Source organism: Camellia sinensis, chromosome 6 (assembly GCF_055761805.1).
Source record: "Camellia sinensis isolate YWXY chromosome 6, ASM5576180v1, whole genome shotgun sequence".
Taxonomy (NCBI): Eukaryota; Viridiplantae; Streptophyta; class Magnoliopsida; order Ericales; family Theaceae; genus Camellia; species Camellia sinensis.
Genome location: NC_138966.1, coordinates 63,067,019 through 63,077,749, shown reverse-complemented (window position 1 = coordinate 63,077,749; position 10,731 = coordinate 63,067,019). Strand labels below are relative to the sequence as shown.

General features: G+C 34.6%; 1 long non-coding RNA gene across 5 annotated transcripts in view; it reads left to right on the top strand.

The window, feature by feature from the left end:
* Positions 1-433: 433 nt before the first annotated feature.
* LOC114316286 (uncharacterized) overlaps positions 434-10,731 on the top strand; it is a 65,328-nt gene continuing 55,030 nt past the window's right edge. For 4 of the 5 annotated variants that reach the window (XR_014332385.1, XR_014332389.1, XR_014332386.1 and 1 more), the window contains exons 1-4: positions 434-658; positions 9,248-9,349; positions 9,445-9,508; positions 9,941-10,062. This is a non-coding gene — a long non-coding RNA (uncharacterized LOC114316286). Of the gene's footprint in view, positions 659-7,119; positions 7,481-9,247; positions 9,350-9,444; positions 9,509-9,940; positions 10,063-10,731 lie in introns of all 5 variants that reach the window. The other variant, XR_014332387.1, reaches the window with a different exon arrangement.

The window sequence follows — 10,731 nt, the reverse complement described above, 5'->3', positions numbered from 1 at the left end:
TTGATTTTTTAAAACTTATTTCAGATTTTTAAATACTAAAAAAGTTAGTTTTGTAAAAAAGTAAAATAATCAAAAGTACTTATCAATTTTGGAAAACATTATGCTACACACCGTTAAATGATGTGTATCATACGTACTTTATAACTAAAAAAAAAGTAGAATTTTAATTTTTTGAATCATAACTAAAAAGAAAAAATGTTATAACTAAACACAGCATGAAACATAACTAAAGAACTTACGTGTCATAATTAAAATACTATAATAACTAAAAAAAATTAATCATAATTAAAGAAAAAATAATATAATTAGGAGTGTATATGATACATTTTTTTTTTAAAGAAATATATATTAAAATATCTCATTTACAAAGAATATGAATAATTTTTTGAACCAAAAAATATATTTAAAAAAATTAGAAAACAAAATCCAAAAGAAACAGGATCTAGTTTTTTACCTTCCCTCCCAAGTTCCCCTCCTTGTTTTGCTGGTATGTAAAACCCCTCATCTCTTCCTCGATTTTCACCTTGCACAACCGTTCTTTCACGATTGGAAGTTCTCTTTCTCTCACGATCGCACTCCCGCACAGACATTTGTCGACCGTCTGGTTTCCGCCCTTTTCTGTTGCTGTGCTACACCATCGCCGCTTCATTCTGGCTCGGTAGTTGATTCTCTCTCTACTTTCCACTTCAATTTTTTTTTTTTTTTTTTGGGGGTGTGTGTGCGCCCGCGCGGGCGCGAGCTAATTATGCTATGTCAGAAATCTATACTCTGTAGTGAGATTTAGGTTTATAATCTCAATATAAAAATCACCAATTTGTCATTAGGTTTTGGCATTTGGGGGGCAAAGAAGATTAGCTAAATCCAATAGTTGTTCACTGAAGATTGGTGTTTGAACAGAATAATAGTATGAGTTCTCTATTTCTTGTTCTTCCTAATCATGAAAATCCTAAATGGAGATATAACATTTCTGTTCTCTTATATTGTTTTCCAGAGTTTTAATGTTTTTATTTGCTTACTCTGCCATAGATCTATCATCATAACCTATATTCCATACATGTGTGTTTGTGTATGTATGTATATAATATGTGTATATACGTATATACAGTGTTTGGATCTGGGAATTAGGTATCCATCCTCTGAGCTAGTCTTTAAGATGGCTTAGGCCAAGTTTGGCAATTTCAAAATAATTTATCTTTTTATCTTTTTATCATCACACCACCTCTCTACTTTTCTGCACATCTTTGCGTAAAAAGACAAAAAGTACACTTATTTAGGTCATCCCAAACAACCCCTAATTAGATGCAGCTTTTCAAGGATAGCGATGGAATGGAATGGTTTGGAAATTCATAAGTGGGGTTCCAATTATTTGGACTGTTGCTTAAAAGAAAAGAACTGGTAACATACAGAGTAAACTGTGATGCATTTGGTCCCAAATTCGTGTATGTGCAACAAAACCAACAGTTTTTCTTGTAAATTTGATATTGTAAATTAAAAAACTAGATTTATAATAGGTCAAATTACACCGATAATGGTCTTATATTTTGCCCCTTGTATTATTTTGGTCTATATATTTTCAATTGACTCAGTTTTGATCTTAAATTTATAATTTTATGTTTATTTGGTTCAATCAATAATGTGGCTAGTGTTTTTGACTGGAAATTATCACCTAAATGGTTAAGGTTAACTCATTGAGTTGAGTAAATTTATTATTTTTATTTTTAAAAATATGACATGTCACTTATGTACGTATTTTTTATTTAAAAAAAAAATGCTACGAGTTGTAATAAATTAGACCAAATTACAGAGTCACAAATTGATGGTTAAAATCAAGTCAATTGAAATTATAGGGACCAAAAAAAGAAAAGACCAAAATACAGGGACAATCCTCGTAATTTTCCCTTTATAGAAGATTTATAAAAATGAGTGATTTTTAAAATCAATAATAGGAGAATATTTTCATTATTTTACCAAAATAAAAAAATGTAACAAAATAAATAAATGTTTTTTGTTAAGCTTACTGTGTGACAGAGCAAGGTTTATGTAGGGTTGCAATAGTGAGCTCATCCTAAAGCACACCCGATAGCTTGATGGCCATTCAGCAAAAAACGCCAATTGTATCTTTTACATAATGCCCTATTTTAGGGGCTAACTTCCTGCTACTATGTTTCCTATGCAAAATGTATTGGGAGGAAAAAGAATTTTAATGGTTCGATTAACTTGCTCACAAATTTCTTCTATCCCCTTCTCCTTCTCTTCTATAGAATTTCATTTTAGAATACTAGATTTATAATAAGATTTATAAAAATGAGTGATTTTTTAACCTTTTATGGATCTGTATGATTAGAAAATCCTAAAATTGTGACCTATGTGCATGTATTCCTCATTAGTCAAAATCTTTTTTCACTTATTGGTTGTCACGATCCAAACTCGCCCCTAAAAGTTTGGATCATAACTGGCCAGTAATCCCTTGATTACCTACGGCTTCAGATAGATTACATAGAGTTTACAATAATGGAGCCTAAGCGGAAGCAAATAATATAGCATAATGTCCATTGAGCAGTGCTTACATGTCCAAGGTAATATAATCACAGACAATACATATCAGGGTATCCTAACAAAACTTATACACAAGGAGTTATCATCTTAAGGCCCCGTTTGTTTTCAGAGGTTCATAGTGAAGGGATTAATAGTGAGTGGATTGTTAGTGAAGGGATTGATAGTGAGAGGATTAAGTAAAATTGTGTTTGTTTTGATAATAGTTGTTAGTGTAGGAGTTGTTAAATTATTTTTATATAAAATAATAAAACAAATAAAAAAATACAAAAAATTAAACATTAATGTTAAAAAAAAAAAGCCCAACACGTAAAAAATAAAAAAAAAAATTTATAGTCCCCTCACTATTTTTCTAATATCACCTCTACCTCCTCTATCCCAATCCCCCTTCTAACGTCCATCTTAATCCCCTCCTCCATCCTAATCCCTTTCCCAACTCTACAAACAAACATAACACTACACTAAATGGGCCCCATCTCCATCCTAATCCCATCCTACCCTCTACACCCCAAAACAAACGGGGCCTAAAGTTACATCTTCATAGCAAGCATCATAACAAAATTAACAAAAGGTTTAACATTCACACGGGAATTCTCAAAAGGTAAAGCTCCATTTTGGAGGCTCGACAGTGCAGATCCACAAAAGTGACTCCTGAGGCTGACCTAAGGTTGATCACCTATATACATATAAAATACGGAATGAGCAAAGCTCAATGAATAATAGTAAAGTAAAGAGATTTAATGAATGAGCATGTGCCTTAAGAAAACATTCAAATGTATCTTTCATAACAATCTTCATAATCACATTACAGAACGGCCTCAGGTCCAGCATAACGCGGAACGACCTTGGGCCCAACATAACACAGAACGGTCTTGAACCCAACATATAAACAAGATGGCCTTAGGACCATCTTATAAACAGAACGGCCTTGGGCCCAACATAGTCACAACTGTTTAGAACGACCTCAGGTCCAAGCAAATCATATCAAAATAAAATGGCCTCAGGCCCACATTTCACGTGTCATTTACATTTCATGAAACTCATTCATTTCAAACAAAATACAAACTGCAGAAAGCATATCCTTTAAGAAGGAAAATAAATACTTGAAGCATATCTTTATAATACTATTACTCACAGTGATATTGGCCGTGCGGTGGTCCTTCTGGCAGGTGACCTACACAACATAACTCATATATGAATTCGGTAAACAATTCATTGATTTCTTAGCCTTTTCCTTTACTTAATCATTTTACGATTCGTTCATTTTCTGTTTATCTTTAGACATTTCGGAGGGTCTAAACATGCTCATAAATAGGTATAGAGGGTCGAAGTGGTTAATAGAAATTGACAGATTTTCTCCCTGTTTTCTGCACGTGCGGAAGCCCCTCACCGAACGAACGGCCCGCACGTGCAATAAAAGCAGAATGCTCAGTTCTGTTTTGTTCTGGGTTTCGCACATGCGGCTGTGAGCTCCGTGCATGTGTGGTTCTGGGTTTTCCTGAGCAGTCCAAAAATTGATCAAATTCCAAGGTTCCAAACTCATTTCAAGGCTCAATTCATGTAAAACCACTTCAAAAACATGATATATGTGTTAGCATATTATATTATTATCTGAGCTTTTTTGGTTTGTAATTATTCTATGCCCTCGGGGCTTGACTTGTAATTGTCTCATCTTGTAAACCCTAATCTTCATTTATAAATAGGGGATGATATTCTATCAAATCCTAAGCTGGTTACTCAAGCTTCATGGTACCAGAGCAGAACCTCTAGGGTTTCGGCTCACCCTTGTTGGTCGACCTTTGCACCGACGACTCTAGGGTTCGAAACTTACCTAGGTTGATCATCTGCTGCGATCAAGGTTTTAAAAAGCGGCCGCAACCGTTACGTAACGCCGTTGCATAATGGTTATGGTGGTTACCACCACTAGTTACGGCCGCTTTTACAATGTGATTGAGATTCACAGGTGTGTCGGCCATAGCGACTGGCGTAACGGTCATAACGGCGCGTAACAGGCCTCGTAACAATGCCGTAACAGCCGTAACGGCTAGTTACGCACCGTTATGTAACAGTTCTGAACTGCTTCTGTCAAAAAAACACAAAAAAAAGCTAAAAATGAGGGAAGAGGGATAGAGAGAACAGGGAAGATAAAGAGAGAAGATGGAGGAGCAAGAGATAGAGAGAGAGAAGAGAGAAGAGAGACGATGAAGAACATGTTATTAATTTGTTGAAACTGTAAGACCTAATTAAAGAAAAAATGGCATAAGTAGGAATGCATATGATACAATTTTTTTTAAAGAAATGTATATTAAAATTTCTCATTTACAAAGGATATGAATAATTTTTTAAACCAAAAAATATATTTAAAAAAATTAGAAAACAAAATTCAAAAGAAACAGGATCTAGTTTTTTACCTTCCCTCCCAAGTTCCCCTCCTTGTTTTGCTGGTATGTAAAACTCCTCATCTCTTCCACGATTTTCACCTTGCACAACCGTTCTCTCACGATTGGAAGTTCTCTTCTTCTCACAACTGCACTCCTGCACAGATATTTGTCGACCGTCGGGTTTCCGCCGTTTTCTGTTGCTGTGCTACACCATCGCCACTTGATTCTGGCTCGGTAGTTGATTCTCTCTCTACTTTCCACTTCCTTTTTTATTTTTATTTTTTATTTTTTGGTGTGTGTGTGCGCGGGCGCGACCTAATTATGCTATGTCAGAAATCTATACTCTGTAGTCAGATTTAGGTTTATAATCTCAATATAAAAATCACCAATTTGTCATTAGGTTTTGGCATTTGGGGCAAAGAAGATTAGCCAAATCCAATAGTTGTTCACTGAAGATTGGTATTTGAACAGAATAATAATATGAGTTCTCTATTTCTTGTTCTTCCTAATCATGAAAATCCTAAATGGAGATATAATTGTTTTCCAGAGTTTTAATGTTTTTATTTGCTTACTCTGCCATTGAGCTGGTAACATACAGAGTAAACTGTGATGCATTTGGTCCCAAATTCGTGTATGTGCAACAAAACCAACAGTTTTTCTTGTATATTTGATACTGTAAATTAAAAAATTAGATGGGTAAATTACATTGACACCCCATGAGGTTTTAACCTTTTATGGATCTATATGATTAGAAAATCCTATAATTGTGACCCATGTGCATGTGTTCCTCATTAGGCAAAATCTTTCTTCACTTATTAATCGTCATGATCCAAATTTGCCCTTAAAAGTTTGGATCATAACCGGCCAGTAATCCCTTGATTACCTACGGCCTCAGACAGATTACATAGAGTTTACAATAATGGAGCCTAAGCGGAAGCAAATAATATAGCATAATGTCCATTGAGCAGTGCTTTCATGTCCAAGTTAATATGATCACACACAATACATATCAGGGTATCCCAACAAAACTTATACACAAGGAGTTATCATCTTAAGGCCCCGTTTGTTTTTAGAGGTAGAATGGAGATGATTCATAGTGAGGGGATTAATAGTGAGTGGATTGTTAGTGAAGGGATTGATAGTGAGAGGATTAAGTAAAATTGTGTTTGTTTTGATGATAGTTGTTAGTGTAGGAATTGTTAAATTATTTTTATATAAAATAATAAAACAAATAAAAAAATACAAAAAATTAAACATTAATGTTAAAAAAAAAAAATGGCCAACATGTAAAAAATAAAAAAAATTTCTAATCCCCTCACTATTTTTTTAATACCACCTCTACCTCCACCTCGTCCATCCTAATCCCCCTTCCAACCTCGTCCATCCTAATCCCCCTTCCAACCTCCATCTTAATCCCCTCCTCCATCCTAATCCCTTCCTTCACTCTACAAATAAACACAACACTAAATGGGGTCCACCTCCATCCTAATCCCATCTCATCTCACCCTCTACACCCCAAAACAAACGGGGCCTAAAGTTACATCTTCATAGCAAGCATCATAACAAAATTAACAAAAGGTTTAACATTCATACGAGAATTCTCAAATGGTAAAGCTCCATTTTGGAGGCTTGACAGTGCAGATCCACAAAAGCGGCTCCTGAGGCTGACCTAAGGTTGGTCTCCAGGTTGAACACCTACATACATATAAAATACGGAGTGAGCAAAGCTCAATGAATAATAGTAAAGTAAAGAGGTTTAATGAATGAGCATGTGCCTTAAGAAAACATTCAAATGTATCTTTCATAACAATGTTCATAATCACATTACGGAACGGCCTCAGGTCCAGCATAACACAGAACGGGGCCTTGGGCCTAACATAACACGGAACGGTCTTAGGCCCAACATATTAACAAAACGGCCTTAGGCCCATCTTATAAACAGAATGGCCTTGGGCATTGTCACAACTGTTCAGAACGACCTCAAGTCCAAGCAAATCATATTAAAATAGAACGGCCTTAGGCCCACATTTCATATGTCATTTACATTTCATGAAACTCATTCATTTCAAACAAAATACAAATTGCAGAAAGCATATCCTTTAAGAAGGAAAATAAATACTTGATGCATATCTTTATAATACTATTACTCACAGTGATATTGGCCGTGCGGTGGTCCTTCTGGCAGGTGACCTACACAACATAACATATATACGAATTCGGTAAACAATTCATTCATTTCTTAGCCTTTTCCTTTATTTAATCATTTTATGATTCGTTCATTTTCTGATTATCTTTAGACATTTTGGAGGGTCTAAATATGCTCATAAACAGGTTTAGAGGGTCGAAGTGGTTAACAAAAATTGACAGATTTTCTCCCTGTTTTCTGTACATGCGGAAGCCTCTCACCAAATGTATGGCCTGCACGTGCAATAAAAGCAGAATGCTCGGCTTTTTTTTGTTCTAGGTTCTGCACGTGCGGCTGTGAGCTCTGTGCACATGCGGTTCTGGGTTTTCCTCAGCAGTCCAAAAATTGATCAAGTACCAAGGTTCCAAACTCATTTTCAAGGCTCAATTCATGTAAAACCACTGCAAAAACATGATATATGTACCTAATTCAAACTCAATTGGATTAATACTTGCTTAAATTCTCAATTTAAAACCCTGGCTTCCATGTTTTCATGAATTTCTTCATGTTCATGCAAGTTCACTTAAAGCTTCACTTTATAAGTAACCCTTTGAGTTGAAATCCTACAAAAGCTAAAGATTAGGGCTCAAGTTCTCACAAGTAACCTCAAGACAAACAAATATGAAGATATTCACTCTTAAATTAAACAAATCCAAGGAATCCAAGTTCAATTCCATTCTTTTGGGTGTGAAATCTCCATTTCAGGTCTTGGTTTTAAACAAGTGAAGAGGTATTCCTAGAGTTTGAGTTGATTTATACATACCTTGAGCTAATTCCTAGAATTTCCCCTTCAAATTCCCAAGCTTTCAAACCTCTAGTTGATCTTCTCCCTTTCTCCTCTTGTTCTCTCTCTCTCTAGAACCTCCCAACAAGATATTTTTGAGTCTAAGTTCTCCAAGGCTCTCAGATATATCTATCTTAATTTAAGTTAAAAGTTTAGGTTAATTAGTTCTAACTTAACTTCCTAGTTTAATTAAATGCAGTTAATTTATTCCGAATCGAATTTTTACAAAACTTCGTATTAGGCTTTAAAAATCATGCTGATCACAAATATTCAATCAATTTTGGTTTTTATCGTCTCAAGACCTTCAATTTTCAGCTCAAAGTTCTAATTTTAACAGATTTTCCTACAATCAATAGATAGAAATTCAAAATCATATCATTCACACAATTAAACATGCAATTTCACACCAAACATATAATCACATAAATAATTAAAGAATGAAAGCATAATATGGAGTCGGGTTATCACATTGGTTCAGTTATTTTTATTAGAAATTCACATGCTTACACATCTTCATCTACGATAAGAAACACATACAGATATATATGTTTCGGTTATATTTTTGATATATGAATTTCCTACTTCAATGGGATGCATTACAGACCCAAAATCTTCAATGAGATCAAAATAGCATTGTGATTTGTGAATAAGGTACTTGCAAGTCCAAGGAAAAATCAAACACTAAATTTTCATTATTGATGAGTTCGTTTTTTAACTTTTGCATTTGATTCATTGTTTCTAGAATAATACATGTTCATTTAGGTGATTTTTGTGTAGTTAGTTCAGTTTATAGTTATAGTAAATTTTGAAAATATTTCTCTCTTTTGTTTGGTTAGAATGGTTTCGATAATCCCAACTAAAAAGTGAAGGGTTCAGATTAAATTCACTCTCTCACTGTTCCCGTTTCTTCTTTCTCACCATACCTCTTCTATCTTCTATCGACTCTCTTCTTTTTCCCTACACCTACAACACCGTTGTTCACCTTAAGCCATCACCGACTTTGTCCACCTCATACATGCCTCATCCGCATCCCAACACCGCTGTTCACCCTATGCCATCACCTACTCTCTCTCTTTTTTTTATTTTTTATCTTTATCTAAAGAATAGTATCCTTTTTCCCTAGATAGTCTGAATAAGATCACATAGTCTGAATCAGATTTTTCAGCACCAGACGTTTGTATGTTCGGATTTTCCCATTTATTCGAATTTGAAAGTCTAAATTAGACCATGCGCCTTTTTTTTTTTTTTGGGTGCTGTAGCATTTCTTCTTTTTATTGATATGATGTTCTCTTCGCAACCAATCATTTTTTTAATTATTTATTATGATGTTTATTAATTGATTAGATAATGTGGAAGACTAAAAAAAATTGTCTCGGCTTATGGACATCATTATCAACTCACTTTACAGCAATAAATATATCTTCTTGAGGGAGTAATGCTTCTGATGTACGTATATTTTTTTTTTGGAAATTTCCTTGGTTATTAAGTTTCTTATGACTATTTGTTGTATTGGATTTAATTTTTATTCTATTCCAATTCAGGCATTGGATAATATTAGGTTCCTCTCACTCGCAGATAAGGAGATCTTGGGTGAAGGTCATTAAGGTTAGTAATTTATGTGCTTTTACTATGGTATATGGTCTAAATCCTCACCAAGAATGTGAAACTTGTTTGTTGAAATCGATTTATGTGAAGACTGAACAATATGACTTGTTTCCACCAAAACCCAACAAACAAACACACACACACACACACACCAAAACTTAATTTATTTTTTAAGCTTTTAATATAATAATTGCATATTAAATTAAACAAAGAAAAGAAGAGTTACAACTTGACTTATTTTTTAAGCTTATATAATATGATAAAATGCAGATTAAATTAAACAAAGAAAAGAAGATCCTATCCATTTGTGATAGAGGTATAGGTATAACAAATGAGGATTTGATCAAAAACTTGGGAACAATAACTAAATCTGGAACTTCAGGTATTTTATTTTATCAATAAGCCTGAGTGTTTTACTGTTACAATGTACAGGTTTTCCTTCCCAGCTTTTATCAATAAGGCTAATGGGCATTTGCAATTTCTGAGGATACATGGAATGAACCACTTGTCCGTGGGACTGAAATTGGATTGCATGTCAGAGAAGAAGACTGAAGGTGGGTAAACTAAACATGCTCTCAATAATTTTGTATGGTTACTTTATTGGTCAACATATTACCTAAGGAGACTATAGGATTGTAGGATAACCTTATTCTACCTTTTTATAAGTTGAGGTCTTGAAACCTACAAACACCTCCCCTCTACCCTTACCCTTCTCCCCCCCCCCCCCCCTCCGCACACACACACATAGCGACACACGATGGTACCCTTATCTAAAAACAAGATTTAGAAAAGATGGGATTCGAAACTGATTCCCGATTTTGAATTTGGAGCCTAATTTTCATTTGTGAAAACTTTTCCTTAATAAATTCTTTTTCTGAACCGATGGACACACTAAAATGCTTGAACAACGTCGGAATGCAACGAAACATGACACACACGACTAACTAGTCACAAAATGACTTGTAGGAAAAGATAGGGCTCGAAACCAATTCCCGGTTTTGAATTTGGAGCCTAATTTCCGTTTGTGAAAACTTGTCGTTTAGAAACTCTTTTTCCGAACCGGTTGACACACTAAAATGCTCAAACGGTGTGGGATGTCAACGAAACTTGATACTCATGACTAACTAGGCACAAATGATTTGTAGGAAAAGACGGGATTCGAAATCGATTCCCGATTTTGAATCTGGAGCCAAATTTTCATTTGTGAAAACCCGTCTTTTGGA